The sequence below is a fragment of the Jatropha curcas genome, chromosome 11 (genome assembly GCF_041381405.1).
Source record: "Jatropha curcas cultivar XTBG-Jc1 chromosome 11, XTBG_Jcur_1.0, whole genome shotgun sequence".
Classification (NCBI taxonomy): domain Eukaryota; kingdom Viridiplantae; phylum Streptophyta; class Magnoliopsida; order Malpighiales; family Euphorbiaceae; genus Jatropha; species Jatropha curcas.
In genome coordinates this window covers 11,510,300-11,519,752 of record NC_143161.1, presented here as the reverse complement: position 1 = coordinate 11,519,752, position 9,453 = coordinate 11,510,300, and the positions used below count along the sequence as shown (strand labels likewise).

Below are 9,453 nucleotides of genomic sequence, written 5' to 3'. Positions count from 1 at the left end.
AATGCTCGATAAATACATCTCATTATTGTAGGGAACTGCAATTTTACATAAGAGCATGTTAAATTTGACCCGATTCAAGTTACTATAGTTAACCATACAATAAATTAAAGTCTCCTATAACTAATTAAATTCAAGTTACTATAATTAAGCCTACAATAAATTAAAATCTCATATACTAATTAAATCATTTTCTTCTCCACAGCCCGCCGATCTCACTTTTTATCTAATTTTAGATCCCTCCAATTTAATTAAGGCAAAATAATTAATTTGTTCTGAGGTTTGATCAAACTAATTAACTCGTCCTCGTATGTTATCAATATTAATTAATGGTCTCCGAGATTTAATTTTGTTAAACCCTTCGGTCTTTCCATCCATTTTTTTTTATTTTGTAGTTAAAAGATGTGAAAAGACAAAAATAACCTCACAATTAAACAAGAAAAGACAATAATACCCTCACTTTCCTTCTAATTTTCTCTCATCCTATCTCTAACTTTCCACTTCTCCAAACACCACAGATAACTCCAACCGAACCTCCAAATACAATCCCGCCGCTGATGACAACAATGAGAAAGAGAATTCCCTAATCTAGCAAGTTGGTCTCATTGTTTCCACCGACCACGATCCAACTCTGTCTCTTAGCCAATCAAGCTGACAAACTGCTGCTATGGATTGTGAATACACCTAAATAAAACAAAATGCAAATTGTCAATTTTAGTTCTGAAAATACAAAGATGAATGAATCTGAAATATATAATTCATATCAAATAGAGAATTATAAAATTTCAAATGAATCATAGAAAATATTGTACTTACCTCTCTTTCATTGCAGATCGGAACTTGAATAAGAACTTCATTGTCATAACCTTCACCATTAATCTCTGGCTTCAATTTCTTGTGCTTAATCCAAAAACATCCAAGACAGAGTACTAATCATTATAACCCAAGGAGCAATATAATCGACTTTAAATGATAGCCAAGCTATAAAAGACCATTAAACTAGACCTTCTTGAATATCCCATGGTGAAATAAGATTCAAGTTCCATTTCTTGAAATGTGCAATAATTTCTATTACCAAAGCTACTATTTATATAAAGACAAAAGTTTTGATAAATCTATACAACTTTCCTCTACTTCTTGGCTCTTCTTTGTTCATTTCAGTTAAAGCAATGTGTTTCTTGATTGAAACAAGTCTAGATTTGAAAGCTATGGCTAACCAAGAGATGCAAGATAGAGCTTTATAAGCTTTTAGAAGAAGAACCCATGAAAATTGCTTTGGACTCGCGTGACGGTTGGGAGAGTTGGATTGTCGTCAGTGGAAACCATGAGAGCAACTTGCTCGATCGGGGAATTCTCTTTCTCATTGTTGTCATCTGCAACGGGATTGTATTTAGAAGTTTGGTTGGAGTTAACTGTGGTGTTTGGAGAAGTGGAAAGTTAGAGATAGGAGGAGAGAAAATTAGAAGGAAAGTGAGGGTATTATTTTCTTTTCTTGTTTAATTGTGAGGTTATTTTTGTCTTTTCACACCTTATAACAGCAAAATCAGAAAAAAAATAGATGGAAGGACTGAAGGGTTTAACAGAAGTAAACCTCAGAGACCATTAATTAATATTGATTAAATACGAGGATGAGTTAGTTAATTTGGTCAAACCTCACGAATGAATTAATTATTTTCGCTTTAATTAATAAAATTTAACAGCACTTCACTAACCATTTTAAAGTTTCTTCTAAATATATATCAATTGTCAACAGGTTTTTTAATGAACGGCCTTCTGTAGAATTTGTTTCTAGTTGAAACCAAAGCTTTAGATAACTTTTTAACGAGTATAGAGACTTTATCATGCACAGATATTTTAGTGCATTTTATTTTCTTTTTATTATCTTTTTATCTAAAACTTTATCCTGCAAAGGTATTATAGTGCTTTTATCAGGTTTTTATTACCTGCATCTAAAACTTTATCTTGCAGAGGTATTTTAATGCTTTTCATTTTCTTTTTATATCATAGTAACTAATTGAAATAGAATCAAATACTGAATTAACATAAATTACCAGTCAACCATGATCTTTTAATACAATAAAAATAAAGCAACTCAAATCGACTGAAAGAAAAAGCTTACACGCTCTACTACAACAGTAAGTGTCGCCCCATTAAGCACATCATCCAAATAAATAAATCACATTTGTTGGTTGTCAATTGCACAAGATAGTATCTTCAGATATGATTTAACAATATGATTAATCTGGATACTAACCTGCTTCTAGATTAGTTTAGCCATCTATCCTATGCTAATTTACATATTCTCTATAAACTAGAGCACAAAAGAAACGGATATTACTAATATTAGATTGTAATCCAAATGTATGTTTGAAATTTTGACTTGGGATTTCATAATTGGAGTTATTTTGGTTTGCGAAAATCGCTGAATAAATAAATTTTAAGGATATATATGTGATTGTGTATTGAGTCCAATTTGAGTTTATGTCACCATTTATAGTAGTTTTCATTTTATTTTTTAAAGCATAAAAATAAACCATTTTTTGTTGAAAGAAGTTCTCAACATTTTATCATACTTATTTGGTGTTATATTATTTTTCAGAAAGAGTTTGATTTAAATGTGAATCCTATAGATAATATGTTGAATGAAAGTGATAGCCAAGAGATTATGGAACATATTTTCAAGCTATTTATAGGTTAATGCTTCCTATGTGAGGAAGAGGCTTTTATTTTTTATAAAAATTATGCAAAGAGACATGGTTTTTCATATAGAAAAAGCATGTTTATACTTGCACATGAAGAAAAAAGGTGGCGTGATTTTGTTTGCTGTTGTATAGGGAAGCCAAAAGAAAAATTAGTTGATTTGACAAAAGACCAAAGAAATAGAGGATCCATTAAATGTGAATGCAAAGCTCATACGCGAATTGTGTTGAAGAAAACTTTTGATTTTTTCCTAAAGAATGGCAAGTTGTTAAATTTGAAGAATAACACAATCATAATTTATTGTCTCTAGAGGAAGTTCATTTCCTTCTAATAAATCGCATTATATACAAAGAAGATGAAGAGCGCATTCGTTTGTATAAAGAAGGAGGTCTTTCTGTTAAACAAATTATTCGTGCGATGAAACTTGAGATGGGCGTTAAACATGGTCTTCTTCCCTTTCTTGCTAAGGATATATATTAGCTAATCAATAGGGTACGTAGAAGAGAGAAAGAAAATGATATCATAGATCTTGTGCAATATTTCAAAGCTATGAAAGAAGAGAATTCCAACTTCCAATATACCTTCATAGTTAATAACGAAGGAAGATTGGAACATATATTTTGGTCTTTAGCGTATTGTTTTGATTGGTGTAAAAATTTGGAGATGTTATTGTGTGTGATACAACTTATAAGGTGAACTTTTATGGAATGTCGTTTGGTATGTTTGTAGGAATAGATAATCATGGAAAGACAATATTATTTGGTTGTGCGCTAATTCAAAATGAAATTAGATGCACTTTTTCTTGGTTAATGAAGGTAAAAACATGTTTATATATTTTATAATTTAACTACTTTTTGTTTACATGAATAGCTACTTAGTAGAACTTATTTTGCAGACTTTTGTACCACTAATGAGGAGAGCTCCTTTGACGATTTTGACATATCAAGATCAATGGACGACTGAAGCTATAGCAAGTGAAATTACCAACTACGAAGCATGCCTTTTATATGTGGCACATTACTTTTAAATTTAGTGGTTGGTTTACTTTACGATCAATACTCAAATTGGTGCTCTGATTTGTACAAGCTATATAAGTTAGACACTTATATGAAATTTGAGCATCAATGGCCACTTATAATAACCAAGTATAAAATGAATGCAAATAAACATATTCTCGGTTTATATGTTTTAGGTGTCAAGATATCTTCGTCGTTCTTTTTTTGAAGGCATGGCCACAACAGGAAGATTAGAGAGCATCGATGCCTTTATGAAGAGATTTATAGCTTCTTGTTCTTGCTTTATCAAATTTATGAAACAGGTAAATTTAATTATTCAAATTAATTTATGCCAGTTATTTAATTTTTTTAATTTTATTAAATTATTGTAGCTTGAAAATATGAAGTACCCATAATTTAGACTTGTCTTTTAAGCATTGTTACTGTTAAATAATGGAAAAATGATCCTATTGAACAAGTCAACACCAGTTTATTGATTTCATTTAACCAAGTATTATGCATTTAATTAAGATATTTATTTGTTTCTACTAAGTCTTTGTTTGTTACTTATTTCTTAGCAATGATCTTAGTTGATAGGATATTATAGTTAGTGGAGCTAATACTTAGGAAGTGGAGAATATTCTTGAGTTTGTTGCATTTGTAACCTATAAATAGGCAATCCTATAATCGAATAATGCATTCAATTTTAAGTGTTCTTCTACTGTTTAAGTGAGCTATTGAGAGTAATATTTTTCTATTCTTTATTGAGTGTGTCTTTTGTCTTTTTGCTTCATTTGCTTCTACAATTTTGATATCAGAGCTTCTCACATTTTTGTGTAGTTTTGTTTGAGATTCTTTGTCGACATCATGACAGACCTACAAGATGTTGGCGGAATGGAAAAGCTTAAGATCAACAACTACAACACGTAGGCAACTTGCATAATCTCATATGTGCAAGGATAAGACTTGTGGGAAGTTTTCAACAATAATGAAGTGACACAACCAGAAGGCAAAGATGTAAATGGCACCCTGCGGAAGTGGAAGATCAAAGTAGGCAAGGCAATGGTCGCCTTGAAGACGAAAATTAAAAAGGATGTATTAGAGCATATCCAAGACACCACAACCCGAAAGCAAGCTTGGGACACATTCGCCAAGCTATTTTCAAAGAAAAATGACACGAAGCTTCAACTCTTAGAGAGTGAATTACTCTCAATAGTGCAACACAAGAGACAGTACAATATTTTCATAAAGTGAATATGTTATGCTGAGAAATTTCAGAGTTAAATCCACAAGCCCCGATTGGAGAGACAAGGATGAAGTAGATTATCATCCATGGTCTAAGGCCTGAATATAAAATGCTTTGTTGCTGTTGCACAAGAATGGCAAACTCAACTGTCGCACAAGAATGGCAAACTCAATTGTCGCACAAGAATGGCAAACTCAACTGTCGCTTATAGAATTCGAGAAATTGTTAGCTGGTCAAAAAGCCCTAGCTAAGCAAATGGGAGGAGCTTTACCAAAGGGTCAAGAGGAAGCACTTTATGCCAATAAAGGTAGATGGAATTCCAAGCAGCATGGTGCTGGTGGATTTAAAAAGAATGAGGATGAGATGAGAGGTCGTCAAAGCGAAAGAAGCGCTTGTGGAAGGGGAGGCTTAAAAGTTCCAAGTCATGGCAAAAAGTTTGAAGTTTCTGTGCTTTAACTGCAAGAAGAAGGGACATATGGCGAGAGATTGTAAGTCGAAGAAAAGGTCGTGAAAAGTAATGCTGCTACTTCCAAGGTCGAGGAGGAGTGGGATGATGAGGCATTCTATACCGCAGAAGAAGAGGACATGGCTTTTACAGCTATAACATCCAATCAAATTGATTATGGAAAAGATTGGATTATTGACTCAGGTTGCTCCAATCACATGACAGGTGAAGTGGAAAAGGTGTAGAATTTTTTAGATTACAAAGGAAGTCGTGTGGTGGTGACAATAGATAACTTGAAGTTACCAATAGCTCATGTCGGTAGTACAATTGTCTCTCTCCAATCCAATGATGATGAGATGCCACTTTAAAATGTCTATCATGTCCCAAGTATTAAGAAGAATCTTCTCTCAGTAGCATAATTAACATCTTCTGGCCTTTTTATCATGTTTGGTTCGCAAGATGTGAAGGTGTATCATGATATTGAGATCATAAAAAAGCTAGTAATGGAGCGAAAGTTAGAGTCAGTCTATGTGTTATCAACAAAGACTACATATATAAACCAGACATGAAGGAAACGATTTGGAAGATGCGACGATGTATGAAAAATTGGTGGGTAGTTTAATCTACTTAACGCTAACAGATCTAACATTTCTTATGTAGTTGGTGTGATGCGTCGGTACATGCAAAATCCTAAGAAGCCTCATTTAGAAGCAGTTCGAAGGATTTTGAGATATATCAAGGGCACACTTGAGTATGGCGTTATGTACAAGAAAGGCAGAGATTGCAAGTTAGTTGGCTTTTGTGATGCTAACTATGCAGGTGACCATGACACCCGGTGTTCTACTAGCGGATATGTGTTTATGATTAGGTCCGGAGTAATTTCTTGGTGTAGCAAGAGACAACCAACTGTATCTTTGTCAACAACAGAAGCAGAGTACTGAGTGGTAGCTATGGCAACTCAAGAAAGCACTTGGCTTATGCAGTTATTGAACGACTTGCATTAGTCAATAGAGCATGCAGTTCCATTATATTATGACAATCAGTCAGCAATACGTTTAGTAGAGAATCTGGTGTTTCATGCAAGAACTAAGCATGTGAAAGTACATTATCATTTCATCAGGGAAAAAGTTCTTGAAGAAAAAGAGGAGTTAAGATAGGTCAAGACAAGTGATCAAAGTGATCAACTTGCTGATATATTTACAAAAGGTTTGAGCGGCAACAAGTTCAAAGGTTTCTATTATCAACCTAGTATGGCGAACGGTGTGAAAGCTGATGTTGAGGGGGAAGTACTCAACAAGTCAACACTAGCTTATTAGTTTTGTTTGACCAAGTATTTTGCATTTATTTACGATATTTATTTGTTTTTACTAAGTCTTTGTTTGTTACCTATTACTAAGTAATGATCTTAGTTGATATGATATTATGGTTAGTGGAGCTAATGCTTATAAAGTGGAGAATATGCTTGAGTTTGTTGCATCTGTAACCTATAAATAGGCAATTCCATAGTAAAATAATGCATTCAATTTAGAGTGTTTCTTTTACCATTTAAGTGAGCTATTGAGAGTAATATATTTTTTTTTATTCTTTATTAAGTGTGTCGTTTGTCTCTTTGCTTCATTTGTTTCTACAAATCCAACTTTGAAATTCTATGAATTTGAGAAGCAAAGTTTTTAATGTAATTGTAGTAATAGAGAATAGGTTCTAGTTTGTTTTTTATGGTTCACCTAAGTGAGAAAATAGTTACAATTGAAATTCACAATCTTTATGATTGTTTCTTTCATTAATTTTAAGAGAACAAAGTGTACTGAAAAATTAATATCACGTTTATGTTATTTGCAAAAAAGTTTTAAAAAATTTTATCTATCATATTGTCTTTGGCTGTGTAGGTTGAATTGACAATAGAAGACGTTGAGTAGAAACAGCTACAAAACACCATGTTGCAAAATTATAAGGATCTTTTGTTAGATTTAAATCACCATTAAAGGAGCAAGCATATAATATTTGACATCAATTGCTTTCAAAATGTTTCAAGATCAGTTTGCAATTGCCCCTCGATATATAGTGTTTCAAATGAATAGTGTTTCAAATGAATTTATTTCAATCTGTGGTATAATACTTTAATACAACAGGGTGCCAAAAGCACAACATACTCTGGAATGGTATACAAGCAACTTGTAGTTGTAAGCATTTTGAGTTTTAGGGTATACTCTGTCATCATATTTTGAGTGTGTTGCTTCATAAAGACTGTTTCCAAATTCTGGATATCTACTTTCCAATGTGTTGGTGTAAAGAATTATCACAAGTTACTAGCAATACATGTTTGCCTCTTTAAAAAGTGGTATCAAATGTTAGTCTTACAATGAATGGCAACTCAAGTACTAAAATTTTTAATTATGACCATTGTCCTCCTAACTCTAAGACTAAAGAACGTCCCGCGCAGAAGCAAATGAAAAGGGGAAATGATTCAATAAAAAGAGCAAAGACTTATGGATTTTGCAAGGCTCCTGGCCATGCTATCACTAAGTGCCCAAACGAAGAAAATACAAATATTAATATTGACACAAACTAAAAAATTTGCAGTAGAATATGGACTTGTCAATTCGATTTTCTCTATCAAGTTTTAGAAAAGGCTTATATTTTTATTATTTTCATGAAATTATTTTTAGATTATGGATAGTTAAATTTGTCTTGTATTTAATGCTTATTGGAGAAGTGTTTTGGAATCTTTTTGAAAAAAAAAAAAAATTATATTGAAGCATTGCAAGATGTGATTATGAGGTAGTATATTTTATTATATGTAATATATTTTTAACCAAAAAAACTCCAGTTGTTACTGAAGCTTTAAAATTGTAATAATTTACAAATTAAAATCTAATGGAACTATTTTTCATTTTTTTTTGGACGATAAATAAGAATTGGTAATTAAGGGTTGTTAAGTAAAGCTTAAAAATTTTAGATGTTGATAATAAAAAGAAAATAAAAAGTGAGATTGGCGGGTTGTGTAGAAGAAAAATGTTTAATTAGTGTAGGAGACTTTAATTTATTATAGGCTTAACTATAGCAATTTGAGTTGGATTAGATTTAATATGCTCTATTTAAAACTGTAGTTCCCTATAATAATGGGATGTATTTAATAAGTGTGAACAAGTGCAAGATTACACCCATTAGAAAAACTGTTATATCAAATAACGATTGATCCTAAATTTATGATGCCAAAAAAAAAATTATAAATATTGATTTCAAATGAACTGTGCGTAGATAATTAAATTATTGCAAATGTTAAATAAATATAAACAAATAATTATACAAGTAATTTGAAGCATTAAAAAAAATGACCACTCTAGGCTATCACTCTCGGCTACCTAAATTTGAAACGCTCAAGCTCTAATATCTCAAACAATATAAAGTAATATATGAGATTAATATTAAAAACATTACACATTAAAATTTTTGAATAATTTTGTGTTTCAAATAATAAAATATGAATATGTAACACAAATATTAAATGTGCACAAATGCTTCCTAAGCTTAACCAATGACTAATTAATTTCTCAACAATCAAACAATAGTCAAATACTAAGAAAATAAATCTTAACCAATGGCTAATTAATTTCTCGACAATCAAACAATAGTCAAATACAAAAAAAAAAAAATTCTTATTATAAGAGTGGAGTCGTTTGCCCTTCATTACTTATATGAAAAATAAACAATGCTAGTTACAAAACACTTAAAACAATGACTTTATGTACACATATCACTAGGTTATGCTTTAACATGCACATGATAACCTATTATAGCAAGTAAATATAACCCGTTGTATATGACTTTTTTTTTTTTATTCTTTCAATATATATATATATATATATATATATATTTGGTCTTATGAGAACTTTCTTCTTAGTAAATATATATAAAACAATGTTATACATTTTGATTTCTAAATATATTTATTTTTTTTCTTAGAAACGTTATTTTTTAACTCATACAAATATATTATTTTTCTTTCCATTTTTTCTCTACAAATTATCTATTTATTTATTTTAATAATTTTTTTGATGAAATATATTTTA

General features: G+C 31.1%; 1 pseudogene; it reads left to right on the top strand.

Annotated features, from left to right (window-relative positions):
• Positions 1 to 2,988: 2,988 nt before the first annotated feature.
• LOC149492578 (protein FAR1-RELATED SEQUENCE 11-like) lies at positions 2,989 to 5,040 on the top strand (annotated as a pseudogene).
• The last annotated feature ends 4,413 nt before the right edge of the window (positions 5,041 to 9,453 follow it).